This window comes from Meriones unguiculatus, chromosome 12 (assembly GCF_030254825.1).
Source record: "Meriones unguiculatus strain TT.TT164.6M chromosome 12, Bangor_MerUng_6.1, whole genome shotgun sequence".
NCBI classification, from domain to species: domain Eukaryota; kingdom Metazoa; phylum Chordata; class Mammalia; order Rodentia; family Muridae; genus Meriones; species Meriones unguiculatus.
In genome coordinates this window covers 40,803,252-40,828,954 of record NC_083360.1, presented here as the reverse complement: position 1 = coordinate 40,828,954, position 25,703 = coordinate 40,803,252, and positions in this window count along the sequence as shown.

Here is a 25,703-nt window from a genome sequence, read left to right as displayed (position 1 = left end):
CTCGGTTCACCATAATAACTAGCCACATAGATAAGACTTTATTATCCAAAAATTCTCGACATTTATCTATAAAATCAGAGATTCAAGCCTTTAGAGAACTTTAATGTGTCTTTTATAGGATTGTTCAGAGATGGACGTCAGAATTACAGTTTGTTAGTGAATTAAGTTTTTCCTGGTTTTCTAATGTATGTAGCTGTCAAGTGAGACTAGCCTGTAATTTATCAAAGACCCAGATAATGTTTCCAATATAATACATTTATCTTCTCAATAAGAAAGGTCAGTTTCCTTGGATTCTAACAACATCTGAAAGTATCCATCTAATTAGACCTTTTGAAAATCTATGAGAATGATACATTTTATCTACCTGTCATCTAAGTTTCCATTGGTCAAGTTTCTCACAAGTAAAAAACAATTATTTAACTACTTAGAAAACTGCAATACAATATGCTGAACCCATTGTTTGAGAGAAGCAGAAAAAAAAATAAAAGGAACTTGGCACTTTTATTCAGTTCTTTCCTTTGGTGTCTACACAGACAGGAAAGCACTCACCTATAATGGTGATTCAAGCACCTAGACTAAGTGAGTCAATGCATTTGAAGGACTCCAAAGCCCAGGAATTTACTTTAAGCTCATGCTTGCTGTATAGTGTGGTAAACACATGTACAAACAAGTCTTCTTAAGCAAGATGGTTCTCATCACCATCACCATGCAGAGAGATACATATGCTGGCCAGACTACAAACACAGACATTCTGCCTATGTGAGGTATCATAGTTGGATAAAGTATGTCCTTTAATGTAAGTGGAGGATTTGGAGCATTCAGACAGTTCCCTCACATTGAGTTCGATTGACAAAGAAATTGAGGTGTGGTGGAGAGGTTTTAATTAACTTTTCCATGCTATATCCCTCTGCTAACTCAGTACTATGATTCAAGAGTTAAGACAGATTAGGTTCAAATGCCAACTGCAGTTCTCTAAACAGTAATGTGTGACATATTTACAACTTTCTAGGAAATAATATTTTCAACAATAAGAGGATTACCAAAAATAAGGTTAGAGTGATGACCCAGCAGTTAAGAACACTGCCTACTCTTCCAGAGGACCCAGATTTGATTCCCAGCACCTACATGGCAGTCTATAACTCTAACAGCAGGGGATTCATTGCCTTCTTCTGCCCTCTGCAGGTACTACAGAAACATACATATAAATAACATGCGGGAAAAAAAATACCCATATATTTAGAAATCAATAAGTGAAGTTTATTTCTTAAAACCAAATAAGGAACATCATAGAGTTCTTGGAAGAAATACATAAGTTAGAAAGTAAGTCAGCCAAATTACTGTGTAAAACACAGAAGGCATACCAGTGAATAATTGCAATGTAAAAAAAAAAAAATTGTCCCTAAGCCATAAAACAGATGATTATCACTGGTCAAATTAAGACTACTTCCCAGATGGAGACAGAAAACTCACCTTCAAAAGGGAAGCAATATTTGCTTCAAAGTTTAAATGATGTACTGAATGTAGCAGAGTTGATCACAGAATGTTTGGGTAAGGAAGGGCTTGAATACCAAAGAATATATTATACATTTCAGATAGAGTTCACACTATCTGATTCCTGTGATACATTTCAGATAGAGTTCATACTATCTGTTTCAATTGTGTGTTAGGCCAGAGAAAATACACAACATCACATTATCTGAGATATGAAAAAAGTGGTCTTAAGAGATCCATTTGAAAAAAAGTAAACATGGCATCCAATTTATACTTGTTTATTCTAATTCTGTTGCCTTTTAATTCTATCATATGTGTATGTGTGTACTCCACATAAAGAAACAATAGTTGGCTGGGGCTGGAGAGTTGGCTCAGAGGTTAAGAGCACTGGCTGCTCTTCCAGAGGTCTGGAGTTCAATTCCCAGCAACCACATGGTGGCTCACAACCATTTATAGTGCCCTCTTCTGGTGCACAGGTGTTCATGCAGACAGAACATTGCATAGTCAATAAATAAATAAATCTTAAAAAACAACAACAAAAAAAAGAACAATAGCTAGGGAACACTGTCATCTCACCATTGGTTCTCATATCTAAGAGGTTGTATTTTTATATTCAAATTGAGTGTTTAAAAGCCATTGAAGTGTCTCTTAACTGAGATAGGGTGTTATGGGTTTACCACCCTCTTCTCTTGATATATCAAGTAGCTTTAAAAAAACCATCAAGTCCTGCTACAAAACCACTACTTTCTAGATTTCTCATATTGCTTCCAGATGTCATTTAACTTGTTCTTCTACCTTTTCTGTGTGCTATAAATGGAAAGGTAAACTCAAAGACATGACTCTGTCAAGTTATATGTTCAGGAAGCTTCACAGGAGGTGCTAAATGCCTCATTTACATCACATCAGGAGGCACATAAAGTAGCATAAGGTCACTAAGTGATGCTGAGATTAATCTCACTTAAGCTACTGACAGAGCTTCCCTGTGAAGCTAGCTTATATCCCTCATGACTACCAACGCATATGTGAAGTGATAACCTTGCATAGTATTTAATTTTGCTTGCGAGAAACTTCAAATAATCACAGCACTATTTGCTAACGACTTTCTGAGCTGATTATTATATTAGGGTTTATTAAATGACCATTATTAAATTCAATCACTTTTTTTTGAAATTTGTATAAAAGATACTTGCTCAAGAAATAGATGTCTTAAGATTCCCTGCACTTTGCCCAAAGTTTGATTATGGGTCTCAGCATCTGCTTTGATACCTTGCTTGGTAGAGTCTTTCAGAAGCCCTCTGCGGTAGTCTCCTGTTCCTTGTCTACTCCTTCTTCCAATATCCATCCCATTTGTCTTTCTGAGTGAGGATTGATCATCTTACCCTGGGTCCTCCTTCTTGCTTAGCTTCTTTGGGTGTACAGATTTTAGTATGTTTATCCAATATTATATGTCTAATATCCACTTATAAGTGAGTATATGCCACGTGTGTCTTTCTGCATCTGGGATACCTCACTCAGGATGATCTCTTCTAGTTCCCATCATTTGCCCACAAATTTCATGATTTCCTTGTTTTTAATTGCTGAGTAGTATTCCATTGTATAAATGTACCACAATTTCTATAGCCATTCTTCCATTGGGACATTTCCAGGTTCTGGTTATTATGAATAAAGCTACTTTGAACATGGTTGAACAAATGTTATTGTTATGTACTTGAGCATAGTTTGGATATATGCCTAAGAGTGATATAGCTAGATCTTGAGAAAGCACTATTCCTAATTGTCTGAGAAAACGCCAGATTGATTTCCAGAGTGGTTGTACAAGTTTACATTCCCACCATCAATGTTGGAAGGTTCTCCTTTCTCCACAACCTCTCCAGCATGTGTTGTCACTTGAGTTTTTGATCTTAGCTTTTCTGGTGGATATAAGGAGAAATCTCAGGATTGTTCTGATTTGCATTTCTCTCATGACTAAGGATATTGAACATTTCTTTAAGTGTTTCTTTGCCATTCGATGTTCCTCTTTCGAGAATTCTCTGGAATCCAAGATGGCAGCGCCAGGAGGACACTGTGTCTGAGCAGCAGGACAGCAATGTCGGTACAGTGACTACGAAGCTAAACTCTGGGCCTTAAAACAACAGAGATCATGTTTCCCAGGTGAGAGGAAACTCCACGGTGTGGGAATCAGTCAGGTCTACTCTCAGGTCACCCAGCTAGAACCTGGAAGAGATCCTGAGTCGTGAAGACACTGGGTCACCAGACCAGAGCCACAAGCCTGGGTGTCCTGATCAGCTTCCCAGGCTGAACTAGGGGCACCAAAACACCAGATCCTGGGAGTTCCAGTCATGAGAAAACTCCACAGGGAAGGAAGCAAACAGGACTGACCTCAGGTCACCCAGTCTATCCCTGGAAAAGGCTCTGCAGACTGGCAGGCACACAGTAGCCAGCCCTGAGCAAGGCTCCAGCCACCAGCCCAGAGACCAGATGCATGCCCGATTCTATCACACACAGAACTGTGCACCCCAGGGCACCAGAGACTGGGTTACCCTGTACGGAGAAAACCCCACAGGGAAGGAAGCAAATGGGGACTGACTTCAGGTCAACTAGTCTATCCCTGGAAAGGTCCTGCAGACTGGTGAGCACACAGCTGCCAGTCCAGAGACCTGCTGTGCACCTGACTCTGAGCCACAAACAGAACTGTGTGCCCCAGGACACTAGGGACTGGGTCTTCCTGCTGGGAGACAACCCCATGGTGGGGGAAACATCTGGCCCTACCTAAGGACACCTAACTCCAGAAAAGTTTCTGGTTATCTATAGGCTCCAGACACTAGCCTGCTACATTCATGAGAACAGTGCTCACCTACCACTGTTTACTGCTTGGGTACTGGGACACAAAGCTCCAACCTCAGACCTACAGAAGCCTGGGATTCCTGAAATCAATTCCCACATACTGCTCGAAGGGGCAACCAGTTATCCCTAACTAAACTGACCAAACCATGGGGCACCCAGGCTATAGCAGCAGCTCACTAAATTTACAGCAAGAAACCCAGAAGCAGGGCAGCTTCTTTAAGACTTCTCTGGATGAGAGCAGAGCCCTCTTGACTAACAAAGACCACAGTTACCACTCAGGTCTGTATGCCTGAGGTGAGCTATGGCAATTCCTGACCATTCAGTGACCATACACAAAAAGCTAAGGAGACCTCCTTCAGGAAAAATCATCTTCTTGCCAAGGGGTTTCTCCCCACCATAGGATTCCAAGAACCACCAGAAACAAACACCCAACAATTATGATAGCCCAATGGGCAAGAGGCCAGCGTAAAAGTTCAACCAACATAAGACTGAGCAATATGGTATCCCCAGAAACCAGTTATCCAGGGGCAAGCAGTCCTGGATACCCCAGCATAAATGAAATTCAAGAAGCTGACCTTACATCTATGCTTATGAAGAGGATAATAGAGGAAACAAATAAAATGTGTAAAGAAATAGAGAAAATAAAGTCAAACAGATTATGGCCATCAGTAAAGAAATACAGGAAGTTGCAGCCAAACAGTTTGTGGCCTTTAGAGAGGAAATAATTAAATCACTGAAAAAAAAAATAAAAGAAACAAAGGAATGTTCAAACAAATAGCTGAAGGAATTGAAGGAAAAACAGGAAAATACAGTCAGACAGGTGAAGGAAATCAACAAAACGGCTCAAGATCTGAAGATAGAATTGGAAAAATTAAAGAAAACACAAAGGGAGGAAATTGTGTAGAGAAAGAACTTAGGGAAGAAAAACGGAACTACAGAGGTAAGCATAACCAATAGACTACAAGAGATGGAATAAAGAATCTCAGGTGTGGAAGATACAATGGAAGAATTCGATGTATCCATCAAAGAAAATGTTAAATCTAAAAAAATTCTGACACAGACCATCCAAGAAAACCAAGACAACATGAAAAGACAAAACCTAAGAATAATAGGAATAGAGGGAAAAGAAGATTCCCTCCTCCAAGGCCCAGAAAATATTTTCAACAAAATCATAGAAGAAAATTTCCCCAACTTAAAGGAGAGGAATATAAGAATACAAGAGGCCTACAGAACACCCAATAAATTAGAGCAGAAAAGAAAATCTTCCCACCACATAACAATCAAAACAGTAAATACATTGAACAAAGAAAAAAAATACTAAAAGCTGCAAGGGAAAAAGGCCAAGTAACATATAATGGCAAACCCATTAGAATCACACCTGACTTCTCAACAGAGACTATGAAACCCAGAAGGGTCTGGAGAGGTATCATGCAGACCCTAAGAGAACACAGATGTCAGCCCAGACTACTATACCCAGCAAAACTCTCAATCCTCATAGACGGAGAAAACAAGATATTCAGTGACAAAAGCAAATTTCAAAAATATCTACACACAAATCCAGCATTACAGAAGACACTAGAAGGGAAAATACAACCCAAGAAAACTAACTGCTTTCAAGAAAACACAGGAAATAATTAACCTCACTACAGCAAAACAAAAAGTAACCAAGCACACAAACTTACTACCACAACCAACATCAAAATCAAAGGACCTAACAACCATTGGTCATTAATCTCTCTCAACATCAATGGACTCAATTCTCCAATAAAAAGACACAGACTAACAGAATGGATGCGTAAACGAGAATTATCTGTTTAACTCTGTATTCCATTTTTTAATTGGATTACTTGATTTGTTGCTTTATAACTTCTTGAGTTCTTTCTACATTCTGGATATAAGCCCTCTGTCAGATATAGGGTTGGTGAAGATCCTTTCCCAGTCTGCAGGCTGTTGTTTTGTTCTGAAGATAGTGTGCTTTGCTTTACAGAAGCTTTTCAGTTTCATGAGGTCCCATTTATGAAGCAGTGGGTTTGGTCCCTAGAAGCCACGTAAAAATCAAAGAACAATAGAATGCTTGTAATTCTTGTGCTTGGGAGGCAAATAGAAGAGAATACCTGGGGCTTGCTGGCTAGCCAATCTAACTAAATCAGAGTCCTAAGTTCAATTAAAGATTTTAAAAAATGCGAGAAATTCATGAGCATACCAAATGTCTAGCTTTGGCCTCAACATAACACTGCACACAATGTACTCTTACAACCTTACACAGAAACACACACACAGACACACATAAACAAACAAACACACACAGCTACATGTACACTTAATTTATTAAAAATAAAATTTTGAGGAGCTGGAGAAAATATTCAGCAGTGAAGACCACTTGTTCTTACAGACAACCCAGTTTTGATTATTAGTCCTCATTTAACAGCTCATTACCCCATTCTGGGGAATGCCCTCTTCTGGCCTTGGTGGGCATCATCTATGCACATGGTACAATAAATACATGTGAGCATATATATGAGCAAATTTATGTCTTTATAAATAAATAAAAACACAGAATGAGGCTTTAAAACCATTGAAAATAAATTTGCCTTGAAATCTTTCAAATTAGGAAACAGTGGAAACACATAAATTAAAAAATCTATGTAACTCCCTAAGAAAAAAATGAATCAAAGAAATCAACATCAAGGCAGTAAATAATCAATCCCTTTAAACATAAGGACAAGTAAAATACTTTAAGCCACTAAAACTATGATCATTTATGTGAGGGGAACATTAGTTAAGTGGTAATGGAGTCTGAACATTCATAGTCTTTTTCAAATGCTGAAAACAAAGCAGAACTATTACTACAAAAATCACTCAGCAATAATGGTGAAATCAAGACATTCTCAGTTGAGAAATCAGGAAAACATCACTACCCAAGCTGACCTTAAAAATAAATGGCTAAAGGAAAGTCTCACCAGAAACTGAAAGATATTAAAGAAAACATGCAAAAAGGGAAAGAAGATCACTGGAAGTAAAATTTTTGTTGATTACAAGAGGCTTTTCTTCTGAGATTCTGAAATGTGCGTAATTGTCACTAAAGAAGTACAGTATTAGTCACTATGGTTCAAAGTGTTTGCAGGGGAAACAATCATAGCTGTTATAAGTTGGAGAAAATGGAAAGATGTGAAGGAATGAGAGATTTATGTATTTCAGTTGAACTGGTAAAATGGTGCTAATTACCTTTTAAAAAGATATGTCAATAACTATTTCTTTTTTATTAATTAATTAATTTATTTATTACAGTTTATTCACTTTGTATTCCAGGTCTAGCCCTCTCCCTGATCCCCTCCCAATCCCAACTTCCCTCCCTCTTCTATTCTCATGGCCCCTCTCCCAGTACACTGGTAGGGGAGGTCCTCCTTCCCTTCTATCTGACCCTAGCCTATTAGGTCTCATCAAGACTGGCTGCATTGTCTTCCTCTGTGGCCTGGTAAGGCTGACTCCCCCACCCCCCTCAGGGAGAGGTAGTCAAAAAGCCAGCCACAGAAACAGACAGTCTCTGTTCCCCTTTACTAGAGAACCCACTTGGACACTGAGCTGCCATGGGCTACAACTGTGCAGGAGTTCTATGTTATCTCCATGCATGGTCCTTGGTTAGAGTATCAGTCTCAGAAAAGACCCCTAGGCCCAGACTTTTTGGTTCTGTTGCTCTCCTTGTGGAGCTCCTGTCCCTTCCATGTCTTTCTATCCCCCTTCTTTCATAAGATTCCCTGCACTTTGCCCAAAATTTGGCTATGAGTCTCAGCACCTGCTTTAATATTCTTCTGGGCACCTGAATTTAAAATATTAAAGCACCTGCTTTAATATTCCTCTTTCTGAGGCCCTCTTGGTATGATCTTGTCCTGTTCCCTGTTTTCTCCATCTTCTGAGGTCTATCCCTTTTGCCTTTCTGAATGAGGATTGAGCATCCTACCCAGGGTCATTGTTCTTGATAAAGTTCTTTAAGTGTACAGATTAGGTGTATGATTATCCTATATTATATGTCTAATATCCACTTATAAGTGAATATATACCATGTAAAGCAAAAAGGCACACATAGTATATTATCGATAACCATTACTAAATCATTTCCTAACTTCAACAAAAAGATGTTCACTTACTAAAGAAGTAGAAAACTAAGAATTTAAGTTTAAACAAAAGCTTCCATCACTAGTTATGGCAAGGATAGAGGGGGGAGGAGAGAGTTCAGGGACTGGCACTGCATGAGAGGGAATAAGAGGTGTGTCACTGGGGTTGGGCTTTGACATTTTAAAGCCCTTGTCAGGCCTAGTGCCTCCCTCTCTTCCTTCTACTTGCAGATCTGGAAATAGAACTCTCAACTGCTTCTCCAACATCATGTCTGCCTGTGAGCTTCATGCTTCCCACCATGATGATAATAGACTAAACCTCTGAAACTGAAAGCAAGCCCTAAGCCCCAATTAAAGCTTTTTTTGGTAAGAGTTGCCACATGGTCACAATGTTTTCTCATAGTAATATAATACTATCTAAGGCAGAGGTCAAACAAACAACACCAGAGCTAAAAGTGATAAACAAAACAATAAACAGGAAACCATTACATATTGATGGTTACTTGATAGAACAATGTTCTAACTAAACCAAATAAAATGTAAAGATGAGCATAATAATTTATAAATTTTCTCTGAACAACCCACCCCTCACCTGTTCTTAATATAACAACTGAAATAGTTTAAAAGTGAAAGAGCAAAAGATTGCAACGTGAGCAAGACATTACTCAGTGGTAGGCAGGGGTAATCACAAATCCTCAAATAAAATAGATTTTAGAGGAAAAATATTTAACAAGAATAAAACAATGAAAATGGATGTAAAGAAACTATAAAAATCTGAAATGTATATGAATCAACCACGCTCTAAAAAAAAAAAGAAAAAAGAAAGAACAAAAAAATAGCAAATTTAGAATTTCTAAGTATTGCTAAGTAAATGGCCAGAGTATCTAAGAATTGACAATACCAACAGTGTCATGAAGAACTTGCATATCAGATTTGGCACTGACTTCTAAAATCTACAAATAGTTTTTATTTTCTGAGAGGGGCAGGGCAATCATCTAATCCTCTGTGCATGCTGACACTAGTAAGTCAGAGTAACTCTAGGGACACACAGAGCACAGTTATAGGTGCTACCAGCAACAAAGAGAGGTTTAGGTTCAAGGGCAAATAGGGAAATCATATTTTATTTAGTATTATAGTGAGGACTCCAAATGAAAGGGAAAATTTCAAGGAGAGAGCATGTTCTTTCCCCATCTTCTAGTTCTTTATTTTTTTAAGCCCATAGATTTTCAAATAATCAGTAATGAATTTATAAGGTGGAAGTATTTCTGTCAACTAGTAAAAAATACAACTAAATTACTTCATTCTGGAATAAACAGGAAATAACAGACAATCACTGAGAGTAATAAAAAAGAAATCATAAAAATTGTTTGGTAACATGTGTTGGTATAATGTTCTTTTGAAATGTATACACTTTACCCTTGTTCATTCAAATGCTGATTTCTCTCCCCCACTCTCTGGTTTCAATCTGGACATTGGATTGTGATACTTATTCTAAGTATCACTTGTCTCAACTTTGTGTAAACATACCAAAATAAAGCAACTAGCCACAATGTTGAGCAAGGGAAAGGAAGCAGGTAGAGAGGGAGGAGCCAGAGGACAGGAAACAGTGGGAGGCAGAGAACTGGGAGAATAGAGGTAGGAGAGAGATCTTGGAATGAGAGAATGAACCTGACCAAAGATTTCACAAAAAGCAAGTGTAATGGGTGAATCTAAATGCTAGGAAACTATGAGGGATTGGAGGTTTAGGATGGAGTAACTATTGCCCAGCATTGTGTTCTAGGTTAATTAAATAAATCCCAGTCTCTGTGTGGTGATTTCGGTACACGGCTGTTTAGGATTAACAGCAGCAATAATATAAGATAAACCAATAATAAATATTAATAGTCACCTACAACAATGGTGTATTAGAAAGGGCCAGCTTTAATCTGGATGCTCATGTCTGCCATGCAGTAGATAGTCAAGTATAAGTTACATTTTTAAGGTTTATGGAAAGTAAAATAGATTAAATTGACAGAAAGAAGAATTCAATGATGGCTTGAGTGGCAATGAAAACTTAAGTGATATGCCTCCAATGCTTTTATTTAGGCTTAAGGACAACGGAAAATGGTATTAAGGGGTAACATTTTTTAAATTAATTTCCTTGTGGCTTCGTTAGTGAGTGTAGTAAACTCCAGGCTGAGATAAAAACATACTGTTTGTGATCAGTAAGGGGATATGGTATAAAGGTTAAATGTCCAGAAGTTTGACATATATAAGCAATAATAGCAACCTGGTAATTGGCTCTCTTGGAGTAATAAAAGAAAATCATTAACCACAGCACAGATGTTTGCTTGAAACATTAAGAAAACATAGAAGAAGTAAAAATCAGCTTACATTTTATAAAAAATTTTGCCCCCAAAGCCAGAATATGATAGCAAATACTGTATACAATAGCAATACAAATGCACAGAAAGTAAAACCAAACAATGGTAATTAGAAAAGATGTGACTTGGATAGATAGCTGAAACTCAGCTCTTTAGCATAAAATTAATCCCCACATCTCAGTGACTTATAGAAGTAATACACACATTTCTCTGATGGTTCAGGCTTTTGGGATGCTGATGTGATCATCCTTTTCCAGACATCAAGAGCCAACTATGTGAATACATTTCCACCAGTATAAAAAGAAAACAGAGAGCATATCAGAACCATGTTTTAAAGTTGATGCTTTAATGTGACAATCCTACTTCTCATACTTTCTCAGTCAAATGGCTGTCTACTCTCAAATGAACAGAAGTAGGCAAATAAATATGCCATGGAATTTAAGCAATTATTCCCAGTATTTAAATTGTTTTGATAACTGTTATGACTGAAAAGATGATTTTTATAGAAGAAAACAAACTCCACATAATTAATAAACATACACACACAAACACATACACACAAATTAGACAGTCATTTGCTAGCAGATGAACCTCAGTACTCTGCAAAAGCAACAAGAGCTCTTAACCACTAAGCTATCTCTCAAGCTCCATATTATGTCCATTTTTGTTTAAAATTTTCTTGCAAGATATAATGTATTTTTATCTAATCTACCTCTCACTTACTCCCCGACTAGTGTCCCCCTATCCCCTTTACTACTTTTATCTCTAAACTTCATGTGCTATTTTTTAATCTATTGAATCCAGTAAACGCTGTCTATATGGGCATGGGCTTAAGACCATCTATTGCAGTATGAGTGGCCTCTCACGTCTCTGACGAAACCTGATTCTCCCACTAGAGCAGCCACAAATTATCAATAGCTGTTTACATAAAAGAACTTTCCCTCCATGCTGATATTTTTTCTTTCTGGATTAATCTTCTGCTGGTCTTGTGGATGCTGTCACGAGCACTCTGTGCGATTGCCACGTGTTCAGAATATGCCACTTTGTTGTTGTTCGCATCTTCTGGCCCTTAGAATTCTTCTGTCCTCTTTTCTAGGATAACTGAGCTTTTGAAAGGGTTTAGAGCTATGACATACACCTTGTCTCGGTCGTTTACTTTGTTGTTCTCCCATTGTTAGAACTGGAGAGAGAGCAACTGTACCCATGTTTTTAGTCACCTTGAAATCACGATTGGACTTTTGCATAATGATCGCCTCACACCTTTTGTTTATACTTTTCTCTGTATGTGTGCCGGTATTGTAATTAGTATCATTTTCACAAGAACAGTAATGAAATTACTCCAAAATTGCAAGAAAATTATCAACACTCCCACAGCTAAATGGGTAGCTATTATGAGTTGAACCATCAGAAATTAGGAAATATAAACAATAACAAAACACATGGAAAATATCCAAGAACATTTGTAATATAAGTATAGAAATTTAAGCAACAAGAAATTTTAATTTTATACCTATTAAATTAACATAAATCTAAATAACATGGTAGGACATAATCCAAAATGAGACAACAGTATCACACTAATTCCTTCCTGTAACACTGTAAATTATTTCAGTCTTTTGAGTATAATGGCACTACATTTCAAAGCTGAGAGGAATTTATTAATCTTTGAACCATTAATCCAATTCCTGGGTATTTATTTCTAAGAAAGGATTTAATAGACAAAGTCCCACTGAGGTTACATATTATGTTGCTGACAGTGGCGTCAATAGAAACCCAGCTCTCCATGACAGCTATTTTCCTGGGTCCTCTCAGGCGAAGCTGCTCACTCACCAGCATAGTCTAGATGTGGGCTGAACATTAACTTGTATCTCTCCTTCACAGTCCCAGCTGCCACTATGGAAATTAAGCGGCATATCTCTGGGTCACTGTAAGCTCCCAATGACTGTGTCTTGGGTGACTTAATTAAAGTTCACACCTTAGGGAATTATCTTAGTAACAGTAAGCAGCCCCTAAGAAAGTCATCTTGTGATTTGCTTGGCCAAACCACTAGGTTTGAAAAAATAAACACTAGCTGAGAGAGAAAGAAAATTTTGAAAGGATAAGATCATATCATGTAACTAATTAAGGATATTACTGAGAAATATTTCTCTACTCAAAGAAGAAGCACACAAACCCTCACAGACGTATAAATACTCACAGACATACAAACACACACATATACACATAAACACACACTGTTATAATTGACCAGAACAAGAGGGAGAAGAAACTGCAGTGCTGCTGTTCTGTTTCTGAACATTTCCCAGAGGATCCCTGCAGGATGGGCTTTTTACACTCACCCTTGGGTACTTCCTCTGTGTGAACCGAGCTCACCGTGAATGCATTGCTGACTGGACACTCTGAGGCATCCTCCACGTTTTACTTCAAACGTTTGGGTTATTATCAAAGTCCATCTTGGATCATCAATTGACTTCAACTCCAAATATCGTCAGTGTCATTTTTATAAGACATTAGACTATCACCGCAGCTCTCTGTTAATTTTCGCTTTCTGCATTTAGTGAAGCCTGATTCCATATCTAAAATGAGCTCTACTCTCAGCTCCTGGACTTAACTATTTTCTCTTAACATCTTCATTAACTTAGACACAGACAGCCTAGCCTGATAAACCTTCCTCTGTGTTTCCTCCCTTTACCTCCCATCAGGCTGCTTACAGATTGTTGAATTCCTTAAAAAAAAAAAAGGCTCATCTACTCCTTATCCCTTTTTACTATGTGCCCTTGGAATTCGGCTTCACAAAGGCAACGATTCTTCTCTTCGTAAGTTGTTCTGGAGATAACTGCTTTCAGAGTTATTTCACAATATTCTGTACCCAATAAGATTTAACTCACCCTTGTTCTCAACTAATGCTGGAAGATTTGAAATTCTAAATTGTGTTTTCAAAATGTTACATTGAAACACGACTTATGCTGCTACTAAAGCATATGTACTAAGATGATTTAGTCCTTGTCCTGGCTAACTTTAGAGTTATTAATGCTTTTTAATAAGTAATTGTCTGGAGGTCTCAGATTTCTGTTTCATTTATAATTACACTACTTTTCAACATCCTTAATTTTTCTGATGAAATCTTTTACATCCCATTACATCTAATACATGTTACCCCTTCCTTCAGCTGCCATTTCTTTTCAGGTTACAATGTGAAAAGAAAAATAGAAAATAAAATGGCAAAGCAGTTATCTCAAGTCTGTTCCCTTTTGCTACAGTTAAATACTACAGACTGGGTAATTTACAGAATAATGCATCACTCAGCACGTGAGTCTGAGAACTGTGAAGTTCGTAATCTCTCTGGAGAGGCCATTATTGGTGGTGGGTCTTTCTTCGGTGTCCCTTTGAGATGCTGGCCATCATATGTTGGTAAAGAATATTCTAATTCAGGTCTCTGTTTCTCTTAAAAAGCCATATTCCCACTAAATTAGAGGCTCTTCTTCATCTTCACTAACTCCAGTCCCTAGTTATTTATCTTAATTATACCCAACTACTATGTACAAACTAAATCTTCTCCTTGCCAGTACTTCATCATGGAGATTAACTTTTAATATCCATTCTGATGGGGACATTCAAACCTGGGGCAAAGTCACCAATAAGCTTTGTCATGTGCGCAATCATTTTCAACGTTAAAATTTGCCAATGTTCTGAGCACAGCGAAAAGATAAGGGAATAACCTCAAGCCTAAGAAACCTCAGAAGTTGACTTCAAGTCAGTGGCTGTGACAGCCAAGAAGCTAAGTCACAAACCCAGATGCTGCCTGGAACAAACACTCAGATCCAGCTAGTGTCTTGCTCTGGATAAGTCTATTGGCCATGGCATCTAATAGTTCCAAATTTCTAAGAGTCTCAGACTTCTCTAAAACTTCATATTGACTTTCCTGTTCCACCCTATTGCAAAGATACACACGTAGGGTTATTTAGATAATTAATGATAAATTAAAAAAACAAACACTATATTTTATGATCCAGTCAGTCTGGGAAGAACAACTCAGAGAGAAACAAAAAAAAAAATATCTTAATGAGAAAACATGCACAGCATAAATCATAATGGCATATAATTGAAGTTGGAAGGGCCAATGTAAATAATTCCAAATATTTATGAAATACACAGTTCCTGTGAGATCTATAAATATAATTTGCTCTTAGATCTTTCTTTGTAATGAATTTTTTGCCAGGAGAAATAACTTCTAAGATCTTAGACTAGAATTATCTCAGCTGAATGCTCTTTAAAACTGGTTCTGTGCTGGGTACAATGCTATGTACTTTTTATTATTTCTTTTAATTTTGGAGGTTATATTATAATTAGATCATCTCCCTTTCCTCTCCTCCCTCCATACACTCCCATTTGCTCCTCCTTGTTCTTTTTCAAATGCATGGCCTTTTTTAAATTAATTGTTGTTATTCACATGTGCACAGATGTATATTTTTCTCCTAAACATGTAAATATAGCCTGCTCATCCTGTATGTTACAGGATATATGTGTATCTCATCAGTACGACTGCTGAAACATGAGCTGAACAAGAACAACATCAATAGACATGCTAAGGTGATCAGGAGAAAAAAATGACAACTTCAATCCTACACACACACAAAAAAAAAAAAAAAAAAAAAACTGAAAACAACTAAGGAATGCTGAGAGCAAAAGAAATAGTCTTCCTCTGGGAAGAGAGCACACTACCTGGTTATCTATTACCAAATACCTGTCACATACTTTTACAAAGACAATCAGGTGACCAACAGCCTGGGTATGGTTTTCAGTTGCGAGAGACAGAGTCACAGGGTTATGTACTTGAACACCTTTTTGATATATGCCTAGGAGTGGTATAGCTGGATCTTGAGGTAGCACTGATTGTCTGAGAAAGCGCCATATTGATTTCCATAGTGGTTGTACCAGTTGACATTCCCAACAGCAATGGGGGAGAGTTCCCCTTTTTCCACAACCTCTCAGCATGCGCTATCTCTTGAGTTTTTGATCTTAGCCATTCTAATGGCTGTAAGGTGAAATCTCGGGGTTGTTTTGATTTGCATCTCTCTGATGGCTAGGGATGTTGAACATCTCCTTATGTGTTTCTCAGCCATTCTATATTCTTTTACAGAGAATTCTCTATTTAACTCTGTACTCCATTTTTTAATTGGATTACTTGAATTATTGCCTTTTAACTTTAGTTCTTTATATATTCCAGATATCAGCCCTCTGTCAGATGTTGGGTTGGTGAAGATCCTTTCTCAATCTGTAGGCTGTCATTTTGTTCAAACTACCGTGTCTTTTGCTTTACAGAAGCTTTTCAGTTTCATAAGGTCCCATGTCCAAGTACAACAAGGATATTTACTCAACTATGTTTGTAGCAGCTCTATTCTCAATAGCCAGAACCTGAAAACAACCCAGATGTCCAGCAACAGAAGAATGGATACAATAATTGTGGTACTTTTACACAATGGAACACTACTCAGCAATTAAAAACAAGGAAATCATGAATTTTGCAGGCAAATGGTGGGATTTAGAAAAAAATCATCCTGAGTGAGGTATCCCAAAAGCAGAAAGACACACATGGTATATACTCACTTATATAGACCTATAAGATAGGATAAACATACTAAAATATGTACACCTAAAGAAGATAAACAAGAAAGAGGTCCAGGGGTAAGATGATCAATCCTCATCTAGAAAGACAAAGGGGATGGACATTAGAAATAGGAGAAAATAAGTAACAGGACAGTAGCCTACCACAGAAGGCACCTGAAAGACTCTACCTAGCAGTGTATCAAAGCAGATGCTGAGACCCATAACCAAACCTTCTGCAGAGTGTAGGGAATCATATGAAGGAAGGAGGAATTAGTATATCCTTGAGGGGACAGGGAGCCCCACAAGGTCCAAATATCTATGAGACTGTTTATCCAACCAAGGACCATGCATAGATATAACCTACAACCCCTGCTCAGACATAGCCCATGGTAGCTCAGTATTCAAGTGGGTTCCCCAGCTCATGAACTCATGAGCTTCCCCGCTCCCCTGAGGGAGGAGCAGCCTTGCTAGGCCACATTACAACCATCCTGAAGATGCCTGATAATCTAGGGCCAAATAGAAGGAGAGGAGGACACCCCTTCTCAGTGGACTTGGAAGGGGGCAGGAAGGAGATGAGGGAGGGAGGGGAGGATTGGGAGGGAAAGAGGGAGAGGGCTACAGCTAGGATACAAGTGAATGTATATAATTATTAAAAAATTAAAAAAATATTAAAAAAATAAAAAATAAATAAAATAAAAAAAAAAGAGTCACAGGGTTAGGTAGGCAGTCTCTGCCGCACATAAGTAGTGAGAATGGCGTGTGCAGGTCTGTACTTCCGGAGTCCTGCCTCTAGTGTCCCAAGACCCTATTGTGCATCATATTAGGAGGAGCTGTGAATGTCACTAGGATTTGTGTATTTTCAGTGGCATATACTTTTAGTCTAGCAAGAAATTTTGTAGTGGATACGGGAAGAGTGAATATTAAGCAGTGGACACTTATATGACAGCTTTCTCCTTTTGGTCATGGCCTTCTCCTAATATTAATATTTTTGTCACCCTTACTGAGAAGTGAGCACACCGAAACTGGGCGTTCTCCCCAGACTTGCTCCCGCTCACTTATTCTGTGCCATCTCTAGTTTCTGCTTCCACGTAGCTCTAGCATTTAGAAGCATGTACCTCCACAGTGCTTTGAGGAATTTAGCTGCTCACAGTTCAGAAACTGCCTGACCTTCAAGGTAGTCTGGCATCAGTGTTTCCACTTAGTAGGTAGCATACAGAGGACAGGTAAGGGTCACAAATTCACAAAGGCTAGTTCAGGTCTGGGGTCAGACTTCATCCCAAGACTCATCTACTTCTGATTTATTCACCAAGCAAACAAATGAAACAGACCTAACAGGTGAATGCCACAGGATGTGCAGGGAAGAATCTGCAGCCTTGGGCTTCTAATTTTCAGATTTGTGACTCTGGACCAATGGTACCTGCCTCAACAGGGAGCCTTAAGTTACCTCCTCAGGACTGTTCCACAATTACTACAAAAGAACTGTGAGTGGGGATGAGGCACTGTGTTTTTCTATTATTTATTTTTATATAATATAATTACATCATTTCCTCCTCTTTTCTTTCCCTTCCCCTATAGTACTCCTTGCTTTCTTTGAAATTCATGTCCTCTTTTTTCAATAATTTTGTTAAAATTACAAATACACCCACACACACACACAAACACACACACACACACACACACACACACACACACACACATTCTAACCAATAAGACTGCCTAAACATGAACCGAACAAGGGCAATGCCAACACACATGCTAACATGGGTGAGGGAAAGAAAGCTCATGATGCCTCAAACCTACACAATGAACTCCAGGCAAGCAAGGAATGCTGAGAGCAGGAGAAATGGCCTTCCCCAGGGAAGATCACATATATCAGTTACCTAATACTAAATATATCCATAAAAGTAACATAATCCAGACTGAGAATGTTGTATTGATATATTCATCTAACTGTATTAAAATAAGACATACAAGTGAATCATGGACCGCTAGGAAATCTTCAGTTTATCCAAATGAGTTAGTAAGAATTTAGCAGTTTGGAATTAGAACATTTCTTTGAAGTCTATCTTCACCTGTGATCTGTAATCCTAGAAGATTGCATTCTTGAGTGGTGGAGCTGACAATAGAATTTCTAGGGAAGAAGCAATTGTGTGCTCATGTCCTGTTCAGCTAGAGCTGGCAACACTGAGAATGTTCTCTAGACAGCACTTCAAGCAGGAAGCCCAGAAGTTTCTCTAGGTCCTCATTGTCTCTTAAATGTCAATACCAAGAATTAGAATACACTGAGTCACTATATGTTTTCTGAATTTGAAATTAGAAAATCAGTTGTGTGATAAAGAGCACAGAATCCCCATGAGGCATCATTAACAGATATTTAAATCTTCATGTTATCAAGTCTTTGCTCATGCTTAGCAGTTATATGGTCCAGAGAAGCAAGTGAGAAGCAATAGAGGTATACAGGGACATTCCTGGGAAGGGAGGAATTTATGATGCTAATTATCTATAATTCAATAGCCTGAAATTAGATAGTGAGTTACTATGCTATAATAAATGGCTAAAAACACCTATTAGCAAAATTTTATATGATGGGAACGTACACAGATAGCTAGAGAGAAATATATCTATTTTTCATATATGTATAGAGTCAGTAATTATTTTAAAATTTCCATAATTATTTACCCAATGCAAATATCATTTTCAGATATTTACATTACATATTTGTTTGTTCTTTCAAAGTTAAATGCAGGGTAAAATTTAGTTATAAAAAAAAGTCATCAGGAAGGATTTTGAGAATGTCTGTATCGTAGCATTCTAAGATCATTGAAAACTAGAAAAATAAATAAATGCGAATTAAGACAAACCGACTTTGATAAACTATTTAGTATGTTTCTTTATTCATTTTGCTGTAGGCATTCAAACCAGGCAAAGTCCTTGGTCTTAACATATGACCTACAAATAGTCAAATTTGAGGAATTTTATGATAAACATTAAGTCACACCAAGAACTCAAAGAAATGTTATGAATTATCTGCTTTATTATCTCTTAGCTGCTTTTTCCCAGGTCTTAATTAATTGTACCTTCTTTATTATACATTAAGCATAAATGAAAAACAGAGCCAAAGACTTACTGAATACTTGTAATAAAAGTTACACAGTCACAGCCATACCACAGGAGCATGCACATATGAACCTGTGCATACAGTGAAAGAGATAAGGATTAGAGAAGGTGGCATTAGCCTTCTAAATGAGGCTTTGCAAAATAAGCAAACTTTTCTTTTTACTTACAATTCAAATATCCTGCTTTTTAAAGTAGGAAAATACTGATTATTTTGTGTTCTCATAAATACAACTCCACTTTGAACTGCAATGAGATAACAGTATCTCCTAACCCCCAAAATTACTTTTTTTAGGAATTTTTTATTTTATTATTTTTATTTTTATTTACATTACATACCAAGGGTGCCCCTCCTTCCTCTCCTGAAGTCCCCCCTTTTCCTCTTTTCTCCTGTCTCTCTACTTTATCCCCTCTACTTGATCCCAAAACAGGCAATAGAGTCCATGTTAGAAACAGCCTTGCCCTGTCCACTCCCCAGCTGCCCCATATGAAGACCAAGCAGCCTGCACATGTGTGCAGGTAGCCTAGATCCAGATAATGCATGCTCCTTAGTTGATGTCTCTTATTTGAAAAGTTGTCTCTGTTTCTCTTCTTGAGGTCCCTGTCCTTTCCAGGTCCTTCCATATTTTTCCCAACACTACCACAGGACACCAGGAAGCACCCCTCCATTACTGGTGGGAGTGCAAAGTTGTACAACCTCAGTCTGGCACTTTCTCAGAAAATTGGGAATAGTTCTAACTCAAGACCCAGGTATACCACTCCTGGGCATATACCCAAATATATGTTCCTCCACACAACAAATACATTTGCTCAACTAGGTTCATAGCCATTTAATTCATAATATCCAGAAACAGGAAACAACCTAGATGTCCCTCAGCTGAAGAATGGATACAGAAATTGTGATACACAATGGAATAGTACTCAGCGATTAAAAACAAAGAAATCATGAAATTTGTAGGAAAATGGATGGAACTAGAAAAGATCATCCTAAGTGAGATAACCCAGACCCAGAAAGACTCATAGTATGTATTCACTTAGAAGCAGATATTAGAATTATAATACAGGATAATGATAATACAATCAACAGATCCAAAGAAGCTAAGTAACAAGGAGGGCTCAAGTCATGGTGCTGGGTTGTCACTCAGAAGGGGAAGTAGAATAGAGAGTAGATGTGGATAAAGAGAGGGAACTGATGAGTAGTAGTACCTCCCAGCCAGGTACGACTGGAGAAGGAGGGGAACAACAACCCCCACACAAAACCCTTGATCCAAAAGTTATCCTGCCTACAAGAAGGGCAGGGATAATAAGGGATCAAGTTTGAGGGGAAATCCAATCAATGATTGCCCCAACCTGAGACCGAACCCAAAGCAGAGAGCAAAAGCCTGACACTATTAATGATATTCTGCAAATATTGTAGACAGGACCTCTAACTTGACTGTCATCTGGGAGCCTCCAGCCAGCAATAGATTGAGCCAGTTGGTGAAACTTGCAGCGAAGCATGGGACAGAGCTCCAACATCACTGTATGAGAGCACACTGTTCTCTGTTAATATTGTACCCTATAGCTAAATCATATACTAAGAATGAGATTATTATATCCAACCTAAAGTTTCAGTGTTAATTCTCTCAAACTACTTTTTTTTTAACAAAAAATTTTGATTTATTGTTTTTTTTTTTTTCAATGCAGTTTATTCAGGAACCTTGAACAATCATCTGACCCTGGGGAAAGCCAGCCCACAGCTTAAATAGCCTCTGGGTAGCCAGCCCCAGCGTGCCTCGTGGGCAATGTAGATAGGTCCACATACATGGAAGCAAGCCAGATCCTCAGCCTTATCCAAATGTGGAATTGTTCGTGACAGAGAGCACTCACCATCGGGAAGGTGGAAAGCAGAAACCAGCTCCATTTTTAAGGCATAGCATTCCGCAGCTCTCTACAGTTCCCCCTTTTTGTTTTAGACGCATCAGGCAAGAGTAGAGGTCTGATCTCTGATATTAGAAATAAATTGGGACTTTGTACAGATGTTCATTTAGGTGTCATCCACCCAAAGAGCATCAGAGCCGTCCGATACCTTTTTCTCAGAGGCAGGACCTGGAGCATCAACCCGCATGCAATCAGACTTGCTCTTCTCTGGGTCGAAAGCGGCTGACCCTGAGTGCAGTGCTTAGCCTCACATCCTGAGCATAACATTTTAGCTTTTTATGGTAGCCAACCATGCTTGGGGAGACTGTCCTGCTTCAATGGCTACAAAGGCCTGAATGATCATGACTGCATTACGCTGTTGTGAGACTCTAATCTTGCATATACACCACAGGCAAACCAAGGAGACCAACACCAGAAGGCCTGCTAATGCTCCCATGCCCGGCCATTCCTTCAGATGATTTATGGCTGCAGCAATCCATGGTGATAATCCTGTGGCTAGTCCTGCGTCCACTCTGGTAGAATTTACTGTGATAATGGCCACTCTCAGCTGCTCCATCATAGTATCGAATTCTCCAGTCCAATTACCTAAAATATAGCTAGACAATTGTTTAGACAGATTTGCAGCACAGGAAAAATTCTCATGTTGTATGCTAGTGACACAAAGTCCAGCATACTTTCATTGACAGCCCAGTTGAGCCATTTGCCATAGGGTATCAATTTGCTCCTGCAAATTGATCAATTTCTCTGATTGATCAATCCTCTGATTGAACACCATCAAGCCTCCTTTTTAGTTGAGCATTAATTCCTTTTTGTACATCTAAGGCATGAGCTACATTGGCTAAAAGATTATTCAGGGTCTGAGCAGTCTGCACAGTATGACTCATGGCTAATGCCACGGTGGTAGCTCCAACAGCCGCCAATGAGATGGCAGTAACAGTGGCGGCTGTAGTTCCAAGATCCCTTTTCTGTCTGAAGAGACTCATAGCGTGAGGGGCATCAACAGGCACAGGCACCCAGTGAGGCATGCGAGTAACCAGGGCATACCTAAATTCAGTAGCATTCCAGCATTGGGCAAAAAAGCAAGTATCATCACCACAATTACTTGGCTCTATCTGGCTAATAATGAATAAAAATGGGGGATATAGACAAACAGGTGTGGGCTTATAGTAAATATTATGAGAAGCCTTAACCCCCTCGTTAGAACATCCTGCATCAGTTCTAGAACTAGCAGTGGTGGTGTCCGAGGTCTGAGTAGGTTCAGGAGACCATTGCCCCCAGGGGCGAGACATGCTCCATGTAAATTGACTAACTCCATGTTTTGCTCCACTTTTGAAAGTCATTTAAGGTTCTTAAATTATTTCCCCCTTTTTTTTTTAATTTTTCTTCAATTACACTTTATTCATTCTGCATTCCCCTGTAAGCCCCTCCCTCCTCCCCTCCCAATCCCACCCTCCGTCCTTCCTCTGCATGCATGCCACTCCCCAAGTCCACTGATAGGGGAGGATCTCCTCTCCTTTATGATCTTAGTCCATCAGTTCACATCAAAAGTGGCTGCATTGTCCTCTACTATGGCCTGGTAAGGCTGCTCCCCCTCCCTCAGGGGGAGGGGATTAAAGAGCAGGCCAATCAGATTATGACAGAGGCAGTCCCTCTTCACATTACTATGTAACCCAATTGGACTCTGAACTGCCCTGGGCTACATCTGTGCAAGGGTTCTGGGTTATCTCCAAGAATAGACCTTGGATGGAGTATGAGTCTCTGGGATGTTCCCTGTGTTCAAATTTTCTTGTTCTGTTGCTCTCCTTGTGGAGACCCTGTCCTCTCCAGCTCTTACTATTTCCCACTTCTTACATAAAATTCCATTCACTCTGCCCAACACTTGCCCATCAGGCTCAGCATCTGCTTTGATAGTCTGTAGGGCAGAGGGTTTCAGAGGCCCTCTGTGGTAGGTTCCTAGGTTGTTTCCTGTTTTCTTCTTCTTCTGATGTCCATCCTCTTTGCCTTTCTGGATGGGGATTGGACATTTTAGTTAGGGTCCTCTCTCTTGCTTAGTTTCTTTAGATGCACAGGTTATAGTGGGTTTGTCCTATGTTGTATGTTTATATGAGTGAGTATATACCATGTGTGTCTTTTTGCTTCTGGGACAACTCACTCAGGATGATCCTTTCCAGATCCCACCATTTACCTGCAAATTTCATGATTTCCTTATTTTTCATTGCTGAGTAATATTCCATCCTGTAGATGTACCACAATTTCTGCATCCATTCTTCAGTTGAGGGGCATCTGGGTTGTTTCCAGCTTCTGGCTATTACAAATAAAGCTGCTACAAACATGGTTGAGCAAATGTCCTTTTTGTGTACTTCAGCCTCTTTTGAATATATGCCTAGGAGTGGTATGGCTGGATCATGGGGAAGCAATATTCCTAGTTGTCTGAGAAAGCGCCAGATTGATTTCCAGAGAGGTTGTCCAAGTTTACATTCCCACCAGCAGTGGAGAAGGGTTCCCCTTTCTCCACAACCTCTCCAGCATGTGTTGTCACTTGAGTTTTTGATCTTGGCCATTCTCATGGGTGTAAGGTGAAATCTCAGGGTTGTTTTGATTTGCATTTCCCTAATGGCTAGTGAGGTTGAGCATTTCTTTAAGTGCTTCTCTGCCATTCGGTATTCCTCTACAGAGAATTCTCTGTTTAGCTCTGTTCCCCCTTTTTTAAGTGGGTTACTTGATTTTTTGCTGTTTAACTTCTTTAGTTCTTTATATATACTGAATATTAGCCCTCTGTCAGATATAGGGCTGGAGAAGATCCTTTCCCAATCTGTAGGCTGTTGTTTTGTTCTGATGACAGTGTCCTTTGCTTTACAGAAGCTTTTCAGTTTCACGAGGTCCCATTTATTGATTGTTACTCTTAGAGCCTTTGCTGTTGGTGTTCTGTTTAAGAAGTTGTCTCCTGTACCAATGAGTTCTAGGGTATTCCCCACTTTTTCTTCTAAGCTATTTAGTGTGTCTGGTTTTATGTTGAGGTCTTTGATCCACTTGGACTTCAGTTTTGTGCAGGGTGATAAGTATGGATCTATTTTCATTTTTCTACATGTAGACATCCAGTTGGACCAGCACCATTTGTTGAAGATGCTATCTTTTTTTCCATTGTATGGTTTTGGCGCCTTTGTCAAAGATCAGGTGTCCATAAGTGTGTGGGTTTATTTCTGGGTCCTCTGTTCGGTTCCATTGATCCACTATTCTGTTATTATGGCAGTACCATGCAGTTTTTAAAACTGTTGCTCTATAGTACAACATAAGATCAGGGATGGAGATACCTCCAGAAGATCTTTTATTGTAGAGGATTGTTTTAGCAATTCTGGGTTTCTTGTTATTCCATATGAAGTTGAGAATTTTTCTTTCCAGGTCTGTAAAGAATTGTGTTGGTAATTTGATGGGAATTGCATTGAATCTGTAGATTGCTTTTGGTAAAATGGCCATTTTTACTATGTTAATCCTGCCAAGCCATGGACATGGGAGATCGTTCCATCTTCTCATATCTTCTTCTAATTCTTTCTTCAGAGACTTGAAATTTTTTTCATACAAGTCTTTGACTTCCTTGGTTTGGGTTACTCCAAGGTACCTTATGTCATTTGTGGCTATTGTGAAGGGTGTTGTTTCCCTAATTTTTTCTCAGCCCTTTTGTCTTTTGTATACAGGAGGGCTACTGATTTTTTTGAGTTAATTTTGTATCTGGCCACTTTGCTAAGGTGTTTATTAGCTGTAGGAGTTCCCTGGTAGAGTTTTTGGGGTCACTCACGTATGCTATCATATCATCTGCAAATAGTGATAATTTGACTTCTTCCTTTCCAATTTGTATCCAATTGATCTCCTTCAACTGTCTTATTGCTCTAGCAAGGACTTCGAGCACTATGTTGAAGAGATATGGAGAGAGTGGGCAGCCTTGTCTTGTCCCTGATTTCAGTGGGATTGCTTTAAGTTTCTCTCCATTCAGTTTGATGTTGGCTATAGGTTTGCTGTATATCGCCTTTACTATGTTTAGATATGTGCCTTGTATCCCTGATCTCTCCAATACTTTAAACATGAATGGATGTTGGATTTTGTCATAGGCTTTTTCAGCATCTAGGGAGATTATCATGTGGTTTTTTTCTTTCAGTTTGTTAATATGGTGGATCACATTGATGGATTTCTATATATTGAACCACCCCTGCATACCTGGGATGAAGCCTACTTGGTCATGGTGGATGATAACTTTGAT